General features: G+C 47.6%; 1 long non-coding RNA gene across 1 annotated transcript in view; it reads left to right on the forward strand.

Annotated features, from left to right (window-relative positions):
* The window catches only part of LOC116483145 (uncharacterized), a 155896-nt gene that overhangs the window by 7710 nt on the left and 135654 nt on the right, over positions 1-12532 (forward strand). Inside the window, exons 2-3 of the long non-coding RNA XR_004252186.1 lie at positions 4327-4419; positions 4935-5069. This is a non-coding gene — a long non-coding RNA (uncharacterized LOC116483145). The remainder of the gene's footprint in view (positions 1-4326; positions 4420-4934; positions 5070-12532) is intronic.

Below are 12532 nucleotides of genomic sequence, written 5' to 3' on the forward strand. Positions count from 1 at the left end.
CTGCCATGCCCAGCCTGAGATCATGGGTTCTTTAACTGTACCCTCTTCAGACCTTAGCCCAGTATGGGACATAAAGGAGCTTCTCAGGATAGATTGACTATTATTTGCAAAGGTAATCAGAAGTGAGTCTGTGCTCGGAACAGATACCAGAGAATGCAGCCTCTGTGATGAGATCATCTGGGCCCTGTGAAAGAAACTGTTTGGCAGAGATGGTTGCTTATCAAAGCTGGCTGGGTGTGTTTCGGCCCTGTGTTATCTGTTTAGAGTCAAGGCTGGCCTCAGTGAGGAGCAAAGAGCCAGCTAGTGGGTGGTCTAGCCTCCTGCACTCAAATATGTCTCCCCCAAAAGCTGAGAGTCCCTTTAGAATTCAGTTTCTTTCAGTTATTTCTGCCTTGTTCAAATGTGAACACCTTGTCCTGAATGGTGAATGAATTTTTTTCTTCCCCATTAGGGCTTCTAGTTGAAAACAACACCCTACCAGATGAAATGCAGAAGTGAAATTTGTGGAAAGTGGTCTGGGTGGAAACCTTCCTCTAAATCCCATCTGAGATCTCAAAGAACACTGGTTCTCAGAAGAGCCTAGAAGACAGAGACAGGGGCAAGGAGGGGTCTCACAGCTGCCCAACACCAGTCAGCACATAATTTGGGCCAAGATTTGGTTAATTGTGGATTGGGACAAGGTGAAAGAAAACATGGTTCACAAAGGAAGTCCAGTGTCACCCATGAGGCAAATGTACGCTGGGCTGTTACAGACATGGGGAGGAGCAAGTTTGGAAGCCGCAACTGTCACCATCAGGGAGAGCTGGGGCCACAGCTAGGAGACAGGACAGGACCTCTAGTCGGAGCTGCTGGTGCCTCAGGGATGGAAGACTCAGATGCTACAGGCTTGACCTGCCTTCGAGGTATGAACGATGGCAGGTATCCTGAGAAGTTTACTTGCCTCCTGCAATGTTTTCCCTACTTGCTCACAGATGCCTGACATTCCTTTTAACAGGGAAAAAGCCTTGCATTACAGAGCAAAAGAGCAAGCTTAAAATGGCCATTGGAGGAGAATCTCATATCTGAGAAAGACAGCAAGAAGGGGGGAGAATGGGGTGTGTGTGTGTGTGTGTGTGTGTGTGTGTGTGTGTTTGTCTAGGATAGTATAATTTTGCTCAAGGCCATCGAAATAAGAAAATTTGGAGGCCAGGCACGGTGGCTCACACCTGTAATCCCAGTTTTGGGAGGCTGAGGCAGGCGGATCATTTGAGGTCAGGAGTTTGAGACCAGCCTGGTCAACATGATGAAACCCTGTCTCCACTAAAAATACAAAAAAATTAGCCAGGAGTGGTGGCACATGCCTGTAGTACCAGCTACTCAGGAGGCTGAGGCAGGAGAATCACTTGAACCTGGGAGGTGGAGGTTACAGTGAGCTGAGATTGAGCTATTACATTCCAGACTGGGTGACAGAGCTAGACTCCATCTCAAAAAAAAAAAAAGAAAGGAAATTTGGGGTCCTGTTGGTGGGGTGGGAGGAGGGAGAGCATCAGGAAGAATAGCTAATGGATGCTGGGCTTAATATAATACCTAGGTGATGGGTTGACCTGTGCAGCAGACCACCACGGCACACGTTTACCTATGTAACAAACCTGCACATCCTGCACATGTACCCTCGAACTTAAAATAAATATTGATTACAAAAGTAAAAAGAAAATTTGCTTTCTCCCCCACATATAGCAGTAGCAGCAGCATTTCAGAACGGCTTTAACTTTTCCCAGCTTTAAGAAGCAGAGAAAAGCAAGGCCCTTCTTCCAGGCAAGAATATGAAAAAAGGGGGGGGGGGTTGTTGCTTTGAGGGGAGTTACGCTTATTTTTTTTTTGTCTTTTTTTTTTTTTTTTTTTTCTTTTTCGGGAGAACGGGGTCTCGCTATATTGCCCAGGCAGGTCTCGAACTCCTGGGCTCAAGCTATCCTCCCGCCTCTTGCCTCCCTGAGAGCTGGGATTACAGGCGTGAGCCACCGCGCCCGGCCTCTTATTCTCGATTGAAATTCTTTCATAGATCTCAAATTGTCACTCTGAAATGCAGTACTTCCCTCTGCTGGCCATAGGGTTGTATAGCTCATCAAAAACAAGGATGACTCCCAAGTCCTCTCCCTCATCTAAGACTAAGGAATTGACTCAGGACATGAGGTGGGAGATAAATTAAATATAGGATGATTTTCCAACCCTCACACCCCCTCAGAAAACATCCTTGAGTGTCTTTTGGCTCTGAATTTAAATAGGTTTATCTAGCTTCTCCAGCCTGTGCTTAGCCAATTAGGTCACATTGGCAAGAATGTGCAAAGAACAATGGCTTGGAGCCCCACCCACCCAATTGCAGGAACTTGGCCCCCTCCCAAAACCTCCCTCGGAGATCCTGGAATACTTTCAGGGGGCGGAGGCTCATGATTTGGGGTTTGGGGCCTCACAGAGAGTCCACCATGTTCTTCTTGCTGGCTTCTGTCCCTACACCATCTCTTGGTTAAAAAGCCCCTCAAGGGCTCAAGCCGGGCTCAGTGGCTCATGCCTGTAATCTCAGCACTTTGGGAGGCCGAGGTGGGCAGATCACCTGAGGTGGAGTTCGAGACCTCCCTGAGCAACATAGTGAAACCCCATCTCTACTAAAAATGCAAAAATTAGCTGGGCGTGGTGGCACATGTCTGTAATCACAGCTACTTGAGAGACTGAGGCAGGAGAATTGTTTAAACCTGGGAGGCAGAGATTGCAGTGAGCCGAGATAGTACCACTGCACTCCAGCCTGGGTGACAGAGCAAGATTCCATCTCAACAACAGCAACAAAAGCCCTTGAAAGAAATTTCCTGCTCCTCTATTGTCCTGCCTGAGCCAGAGTCTGCTAATTCTCGAATCTGCCTCAGATGCAGTCCTGCTAGTGCTGGTTTCTGTGCAGATGTAGGAAAAAGGGCTCCACAGGAGAGTTGGAATTTATTCTGATGTATTTGTGTGACCAAATAACAAGTTACATGCTCTCCATTGCATGGTGGTGTGTTTTGGTTAAAAAGCTACCATATCCTAGCAGGGTGGTGGTGATGCGTACCTGTAGTCCCAGCTACTCAGAAGGCTGAGGGAGGAGGATTGCTTGAGCCTAGGAGTTTGAGATCAGTCTGGAAAACATAGTGAGACCCCATTTTTTAAAAAAAGAAAAAAGCTACCGTGCTTAGGGGGCTTTTTTCATTCTTGTGAAACTGAATTTCCACAAATTGATTCTGAAATCAGAGTGAAAACTCTACTAGTATTTTCTATTTCTTTAAGATGTTTTATTTATTTATTTATTTATTTATTTATTTATTTATTTATTTATTTATTTATTTGAGACAGAGTCTCTCTGTTGCCAGGCTGGAGTGCAGTGGTGTGATCTCGGTTCACTGCAACCTCCGACTTTCTGATTCAAGCGATTCTCCTGCCTCAGCCTCCCGAGTAGCTGGGATTACAGGCACGCGCCACCATGCCCAGCTGATTTTTGTATTTTTAGTAGAGATGGGGGTTTCACCATGTTAGCCAGGATGTTCTCGATCTCCTGACCTTGTGATCCGCCCACCTCGGCCTCCCAAAGTGCTGGGATTACAGACGTGAGCCACCGTGCCTGGCCAAGATATTTTATTAAAATTCTACTTTGATTTTATTTGAGGCCTTCAAAACCTTCCGTAATGAAGGGTGGATATATCCCTTAGGATGAGAAATAGAGCCTAAAGGAGATGTTCTCAACATGACTCTCCAGTAAACAGTGGTAGTAAGTACTAGGGTCAAACCTCACCTTGGGGAGAAAAAGGGTGTTTGTAGGTTTATGGGCTTTTCTCAAAGACACACTGAAAAACACGAAACACAGGTCTCAATGTGGAGGCTGAGAAGTGGGAGCATATCCAGTTTTTAAAAGCAAATAAAATACAAGTTATTACTTGTGACACAAACAAGCCGGAACCCCAAGACCCAGAGGTGCTTCTTTAAGAAGCCGATGCGGTGGCAGTGCTCTGAGTCAGGGGATGCTCAAGGATTACTCTGTAGGCCCTCAGTGATGTGTTTAGTGCTGCAGCGGGAAACTTCACCTCTCTTTCAACGCCAGTCTAAGGCCTCAGCTCAGCTCTGATAGGAGCTACTAGAAGCAAGTGACTTCGAAGAGGACCTAAACTGTAAGAAGTTCGCATTGAAAGTTGGAGCCAAGGTCGTTTTCGTGGGTGTGCATCTGGCATAGACAGGGCCTCGTGCTCAGAAGAGCTCTATTCAAAAGGTTCCTGCACTGGGGGGCTAATGTTCTATGACTACTGTTTTAGAATTCTTTTCTGTTTTTTTGAGGTGGGAGGTCTCGCTATGCTTCCCAGGCTGGACTCAAGTTCCTGGGCTCAAGTGATTCCCCCACCTCAGCTTCCTGAGTAGCTGGGACTACAGGTGTGTGCCACTGCACCCACCTTGTCTTGAAATTCTTAATAATTTTATCGTTGCATTTTTATTTTGCAAGTGAAGTCCAATGGGACAATGCAGCATGCACTGAGGGCTTGGAGTCTTGGCCCATGCATGGTCTGCCTCTCCCTGCTTCCCTGGAACAATTCTCAGCTGCCTGTTCCCCGCTCCCTGGTTCCCCAGGCCCCACCTGACTTCCCCTTCCTTGCTGACCTCTGCCTGCTGTAGGGGCCTAGCTGTGGGCACAGGGAGAATTGGGGTTGAGCTGGTGTGCCCTATGGCATTTTGGGGAGAGGCAGGGTGGCAGCCATCCTTGCCCTGGGCTGGCAGCACCATGGTGCCTTTGATGAGCAGTAGCAGGACTGGGCCTCTCAGCCAGGTGCTGAGACTGCTTTGGAATGGAGATTTAATCCCTTGGGGGTCTCCCAGCAGCCATGGGTTGGGGCAGCAGGCCTGTGGGAAGGGAAGATTGACAGCCTCACCTCATCCTTGCCCCTGGGCAGAGACGGCATGTCAGTCTGGTGGTCTAGCCAGAGGAGGACTCCTGGAGCTGGTGAACTGTGCATGGATATGCAGTCATGGGCAGCCCACCTCCTACTCCTCACCCCCAAGTGCCTGCGAGGGTCTGTACTCACCGTGTAAGTGTCCCCGTGCCCAAGGAAGCATAGCATCAAATAGCAAATAAGAAACACCAAGAGACGGCAAGAGAGAGACCACAGAAGAAAGGAAAAGTTTGTATTTTAGTGCCTGTTATGGCACTTTTCCCCCCTACCCATCTTTTCTTTTCCTCTTCTTTTTTTTTTTTTTTTTTTTTCAGGGTCTTGCTTTATTGCCCAGGCTGGAGTACAGTGGCGCAATCACCGCTCACTGCAGCCTCAACCTCTTGGGCCCAAGCAATCTTCCCACCTTGGTCTCCTAAAGTGCTGGGATAACAGGCATGAGCCACCACACCTGGCTGAGGGCCCACATTTTCATTTTGTGCTGAGACATAAATTAGGTAGCTGGTCCTGGCTGTAGCAGAGGGTATAGATTCTTTTTCTGGCTCTGTTTTTGTGACATCTCGACTTACTGGGCTCTTATTAAAGGTGATTTAGGTGACTTATCAACTTTTCATGACTACAGATGAAGAACTCTTCTAGGGCAAGGGTCCCCATCCCTTGGGCCACAGACCAGTACTGGCCTGTTAGGAACCAGGCCACACAGCAGGAGGTGAGTGGCAGGCAAGCAAATCAAGCTTCATCTGTATTTACAGCCACCCCCCATCGCTGGCATTATTGCCTGAGCTTGGCCTCCTGTCAGATCAGTGGCGACCTTGATTGTCATAGGAGCACGAACCCTCTAGTGAACTGCGCATGAGAGAGATCTAGGTTGCACGCTCCTTGTGAGAATCTAATATTTGATGATCTGTCACTGTCTCCCATCACTCCCAGATGGGATTGCCTAGTTGCAAGAAAACAAGTTCAGGGCTCTCCCTGATTTTACCTTATGGTGAGTTGTATAATTATTTCATCATATATTTCAATGTAATACTAATAGAAATAAAGTGCACAATAAATGTAATGTACTTGAATCATCCCTAAACTATCCCCTGCCGCCCTAGTCTGTGGAAAAATGGTCTTTCATGAAACTGGTCCCTGTTGCCAAAAAGGTTGGGGCTGCTGCTCTAGAAGGTATGGGATTGGGAGGTGGGGGTCACACAGCCACTGACAACCTGAGAATAGTGACATGGGCCTGTAAAAACAGATCAGTAGGTATCTGTGGAAGGTATTGATGAATACATGAATGAATGAATGAAACAACAAACTAAGAAAAATGGCATGGCATGCATGAATGTGTGATGGGCTCAAAATATGATCCTCATAGGGATATTTGCCTTAGAAAAGGAGGCAAAGGCTAGGCTGGAAAAATCTGTGGCACGTGAGAGCCCTTGGGGGCTCTGGGTGTGGGTAGGAGGAATCTGAAGTCTCTGTAGAGACTACTCTTGGGCCATCCAATCTTCTCTGTCCACTAGAGCTAAGCCTTTTTCTGCCCACTACAGCTTCCCACATGCTGCTTTAATGTTGATATCTAGAAGAGGTTCCAGCCTGGCATGGTGGCTCACACCTGTGATCCCAGCGCTCTGGGAGTTCAAGGTGGGAGGATTGCTTGAGCCCAGGAGTTCAAGAACAGCCTAGGCAACCTAGTGAGACCACATCTCTACAAAAAATTTTAAAATTAGCTCAACGTGGTGGTGTGTGTCCATAGTCCCAGCTACTCAGGAGGCTGAGATAGGAGGATCACTTGAGCCCACAGGCTACAGTGAGCAATGATCGTGCCACTACATTCCAGCCTGGGTGACAGAGCAAGACCTTGTCACCCAAAAAAACAAAAAGAGAAAATAGAAGAGGTTCTTACTGTACAATAGGACTTTTTTTTTTCTTTTTTCTTGGAGTCAGAGTCTTGCTCTGTCACTCAGGCTGGAGTGCAATGGCATGATCTCGGCTCACTGCAACCTCTGCCTCCTGGGTTGAAGCGATTCTTCTGCCTCAGCCTCCTAAGTAGCTGGGATTACAGGCATGGGCCAGCATGCCTGGCTAATTTTTGTATTTTTAGTAGATGGGGTTTCACCATATTGGCCAGGCTGGTCTTGAACTTCTGATCTCAAGTGATCTACCTGCCTCGGCCTCCCAAAGTGATAGGATTACAGGCGTGAGCCACCTCACCCAGTCACAATAAGAGCTTTTTAATGAGAAGAAGACAGAAGTCTTGATAGAGAATTTCTCTTCCTGAGAGGAAGTACCAGCATGTTATGAACCTTAGTTGATTTGTCTTTTAAAATCTCAAGCTGTAATAATTCCCAATTGCTCAGTGCACAGTGAATGAGGCTGATATTTAAACAGGATGCCCCATGGCACCCACTGTGTCCACACTTTCTCCCTGCCTGTGCTATGCCTCTCCAGATGATGTCCATCTTCTCCTTGAAGCCCTCTCTGGCTGCTCCAGTCCCTGAGCTTTCCTTCCTGCACTCATACAGCATGAGGAAGCCTCCATGTTTTTCTAGATGTGCTATTTTTCTAGCATTTGCTGTGTGCACTTTAGAGGCTCATTGCCTCTTTGAGACCAAGGACGGCACTGTCCCTTCTCTCTAGTTGCTCTGAGTGCCAAGCATAGCCCTGAACACCAAATACTTTGACTCTTCTCTGGCTACTCAACCCTCCTGGCTGTTCCTTCATCACCCTGGACCTGCCTCCACTCCAGGGTCTTTGCACTTGCTCTCCCTCTGCCTGGAAAGCCCTTCTCCCTGCAATCTGCAGGGCTTGATTACTCTTCTCTTTCAGGCCTTTGCTCAAATGTCACCTCATCAATGCACCCTTCTCTGACCATCCTATTGAATATTCCAAATCTTTTTTTTTTTTTTTTTTTTTTTTTGAGACAGAGTCTTGCTCTTGTTGCCCAGGCTGGAGTGCAGTGGCACAATCTTGGCTCACTGCAACCTCCGCCTCCTGGGTTCAAGTGATTCTCATACCTCAGCATCCTGGGTAGCTGGGATTACAGGCGCCCGCCAACACACCTGGCTAATTTTTACAGTTTTAGTAGAGGCAGCGTTTTGCCATGTTGGCCAGGCTAGTCTCAAACTCCTAACCTCAGGTGATCCACCTGCCTCGGCCTCCCAAAGTGCTGGGATTACAGGCGTGAGCAGGCCAGGAACTATTGTGCCATGGATATTGTTGGTAGCCTATCCATCTTCCATGTCCACATCTGCAGGGGAAGGGGATCCTACCCTCAGCTCCTGGGGTGGTCCCTGGTTGGCACAGCCAGCTGGCACAGTCCATTCTCCTGAGCACAGTCACAGCCTTCAGAGGGGCACCTGGGACTTGAGCTGTCCAATCAGGGAGATTCTTGGGACTCTTACCTGTAATGTTGGTGTAGACTTGTTTCCTGTTCTTCCGGGAGAGCTTGTTGGCCTGACTGAGCCATCTGGCCACCAGAGTGAGGATGTGGACAACATAAAGCAGAGGGCAGAACTGAGGGAACCCCAGATAAGGGGAGCCAGACCTGGATTAAGGCAACTCTGAAAGGCAAGACTCTCTGGATACTTTTTAAGGCACTTGGGGACTAAAATAATAGAGAGTCTAACAAAAAAATTTAAGATGTCCATTATTTATATTGTTCAAAGTATAAAGAAATATGGAAACTCCTTTGCTTACAAACTTCCAGCTTCCAATTAAGCAGAGACCCCAAAGCTATAGCCCAAAGCAAAAGTATGTTGCCTTTAACAGGGGGCACCTGTCGCCGACTCCCAGGAGTGTAGAGTTGGGAACTAGTTGGCATTTTCAGCTTGTTCTAGAAGTCTAGGACTATGTATCTTGTCTTCTTAAGCTGAATGGGATTCTCCCAGTTCAGGGAACCAGCAGTGAGCTTTTTTTTTTTTTTTTTTTTGAGACAGGGTCTCACTCTGTCGCCCATGCTAGAGTGCAGTGGTACAGTCACGGCTCACTGCAGCCTCGACCTTCTGGGCTCAAGCAATCCTCCTGCCTCAGCCTCCCAAGTAGCTGGGACTACAGGCATGTGCCAACACGTCCAGCTAATTTTTGTGTTTTTTGCAGAGATGGGGTTTCACTTTGTTGCTCAGTCTGGTCTCAGACTCCTGGACTCAAGTGATCTGCCTGCCTCAGCCTCCAGAAGTGCAGGGATTACAAGCGTGAGCCACCACATCAGAGTTCTCTCTTATTGGAATGAAAGTTTTCAGGGGATCCACATTTCAGCTCCCTACACCCCTGTAATCACAAGAGGGACCAATGCTGTAATGTCCTCTTAGCAAATAGCTGAGAGCACGCAGATCTGACATGTGTGGAAGGTATTGTGAAGCTGTGTTCTGAAAAGGAATAGTAAACTAGGAAAAGTTTCTCTTCATATAAACAAACAAAAACCTGGCCTCTGCCAAGCAGGTGCTTCTCCCAGGTTCTTGGCTTTCCAGTTTACTACGTGGCATATCTGTAGCAAATGGTCACTGAGAACTTGGAAGCAATTCCTCATTTGCAAGTCAATGGCGGATTTTTTTTTCCTTTTTGAGACAGTCTCGCTTTATTTCCCAGGCTAGAGTGTATGGTGTGATCTCAGCTCACTGCAACCTCAGCCTCCTGGGTTCAAGTGATCAATTCTCCCGCCTCAGCCTCCCGAGTAGCCGGGACTGCAGGCATGTGCCACCATGCCCAGCTAATTTTTGTATTTTTAGTAGAAACGGGGTTTTGCCATGTTGGCCAGGCTGGTCTCAAATTCTTGACCTCAAGTGATCCCCCCACCTTGGCCTCCCAAAATGCTGGGATTACAGGCATGAACCACCACACTGGCCAATTTTTTGTGTTTTTCCTAGAGACAGGGTTTCATTATGTGGGCCAGATTGGTCTCAAACTCCTGTCCTCATGATCCACCCGCCTCGGCTCCCCAAAGTGCTGGGGGATTACAGGTGTGAGCCACTGCGTCAGGCCAATAATCACAGCTAGCATTCTTGAGTGCCCATATGTGCCACACACTGTTTTTGCAAAAATTATAACTGAAGCAATTATGACAGTGAAAGAGATCAGAGCTAACCAACTCCATCTTGCTTCTAACCTTTAAGCTGTCCTTGTACATTCCTGGGCATGGGCTGAACTAACTTTGGGAAGGAATTCAGTTCATGGTTTGACTCTGAAACAAAATTGATAACAGCCCTTTTCGAAGACCCCCTTCTTGTCTGGGGACCAGTCTGCCTTTGCAGGGCTAATACATTAGCTGTAAGATTAGAAATTACGGGCTAGTGGTAATGCAGCCTCTGGCTCCAAGAGTCTGAACCTCCCCAAATTGCTCCTGGGGATAACATCACTATTGTAAAACCTAAGATCAGTGCTTGAGATATTTTGCAGACCCCGCACTTGATGGATCAGCTGGATCAGCTGACATCACCTGGACTGGTTATCGGGCTCAACCAGTTCTGCCATCCCACCCAGGAACAGAAGACAGTAAGAAAAACTCACTTTGACCCCATACGATTCCATCTCCAACCTGATCCATCAGCACTCCCCACTTCCCAAGCCCCTACCTGCCAAATTATCTTTAAAAACTCTGATCTCCGAATGCCCCGGGAGACTGATTTGAGTAATAATAAAACTCCAGTCTCCCTCTCCCGCACAGCCAGCTGCGTGTGAATTACTCTTTCTCCATTGCAATTCCCCTGTCTTGATAAATTGGCTCTGTCTAGGCAGCAGGCAAGGTGAACCCACTGGGCCGTTACATATTTACATTTATTTATTTGTTTGTTTGTTGAGACAAGGTCTGTCACCCAGGCGGGAGTGCAGTGATGTGATCTCTGCTCACTGAAGCCTTGACTCCCCAGCTCAAGCCATCCTCCCTCCTCAGCCTCCCCAGTAGCTGGGACTACAGGTGCACGACACCATGCCTGGTTAATTTTTGTATTTTTTGTAGAGATGGGGTTTCACCATATTGCCCAGGCTGGTCTCAAACTCCTGGACTCAAGCGATCCCCCCGCCTCAGCCTCCCAAAGTGCTAGGATTACAGGCATGAGCCACCATGCCCAGCCCTTGCCTTACATTTAATCTTCACTATTAACACACACATGTTATAAACGAGAGCATCAAAGTATGGAGAGCAGAAGCAACTTGTCCAAGGTCATACGCAACTAGAAAGGAGTGTAACTGATATTTAAACCCTAACAGTCTGGTTCCAGAATCTGTGCTTTTAAAGTCAAGATGAAAAGCATGTCTGGGCCTTGACCCTTGGAACCCACCCCTAGCACACAGGCTTTAGCTAGCAGAGGGGCAGCAAAGGAAGACAGCAAGAGGTGGCCTCTGGTCGTAGCTCTTTGTGGTTTGCCGAGGCTTTCTGGTTCACTGACTCAAAAGGGTTTGGGGCTTTACAGACTGGTAAGCTCTCCCCAAACTGGGTAGTCATACTTTAATTTTGTTAAGTAAAAACATTTTTAAAAATCTGCTAACATCACTATCATTTCATAAAGTAAATGTAATTTCAATGCAAATAAACCCCAAGAAAGACACAATCTCAGAGTACAGCCCAGGCCTTTAGGTTGAATAAATCTACCTTTGTAAACACCTCCTTTCATTGTCCTTATTTTCCTCATCTCACCGTGGGCCGGTGAAAACGTCCTCATGGGTAGCACCTGTTTAAGGACTGCCATCCGGGAACCACCACGGTGCCTCATACGATCCCCATAAACCCTCTGCAAGGTAGACAGGGAAAGTCTTGTTTACCCCACTCTACTAACGAAGAAACCGAGGCTCAGAGAAGTCTTGTTTAAGGACACACAGCCTTAAAAATGGCAGAGCCAGGTTACAAACCCATGTTTTCAGACTCCAGGGGTCCAGTGCTCTTTCCTTCTATACCTCAAAGCATTCACAAAATGCACTCACTGACCACCGGCTTGGTTGCTGTGTGAGGACCTAAATGTTCAGAAAGAGAAGAAGCGTTTCCAAGTGCCATTTCCATTGATGGCCCCTAGAAAGGAGTAGTGCAGCTGGTTGAAAGGCAGCCTCTGGATTCAGGGTGAGATGGGAAGCCCCTCAGGGGCAAGGTAGGAGCACATTTCCTCTTTCATTCCCAGGCTCAGCCCACACGGGGATGAGCACACAGGGCTGGCAAAAAATCCTTGCAGCTTAGAAGTGTGAGTGTGGTTTTTATTTATTTTTTTTAATTAAGAAAATTTTTTTTAGAGACAGGGTCTTGCCATGTAGCCCAGGCTGGTCTCAAACTCCTGGGCTCAAGCTATCCTCTCACTTCGTCCTCCCAAAGTGCTGGGATTACAGGTGAGAGCCACTGGGGCTGGCTGGAGTATGCTTTCTTTGGTTTGTTTTTGAGACGAAGCCTTGCGCTGTCCCCCAGGCTGGAGCGCAGTGGTGTGATCTCGGCTCACTGCAACCTCCACCTCCCGGATTCAAGCGATTCTCCTAGCTCAACCTCCTGAGCAGCTGGGATTACAGGCATGTGCCACCATGCTCAGCTATTTTTCGTTATTTTTAGTAGAGACGAGGTTTCACCATATTGGCCAGGCTGGTCTCGAACTCATGACCTCAGGTGATCTGCCCACCTCAGCCTCCCAAAATGCTGGGAT

This window comes from Hylobates moloch, unplaced genomic scaffold (assembly GCF_009828535.3).
Source record: "Hylobates moloch isolate HMO894 unplaced genomic scaffold, HMol_V3 SCAFFOLD_15, whole genome shotgun sequence".
NCBI classification, from domain to species: domain Eukaryota; kingdom Metazoa; phylum Chordata; class Mammalia; order Primates; family Hylobatidae; genus Hylobates; species Hylobates moloch.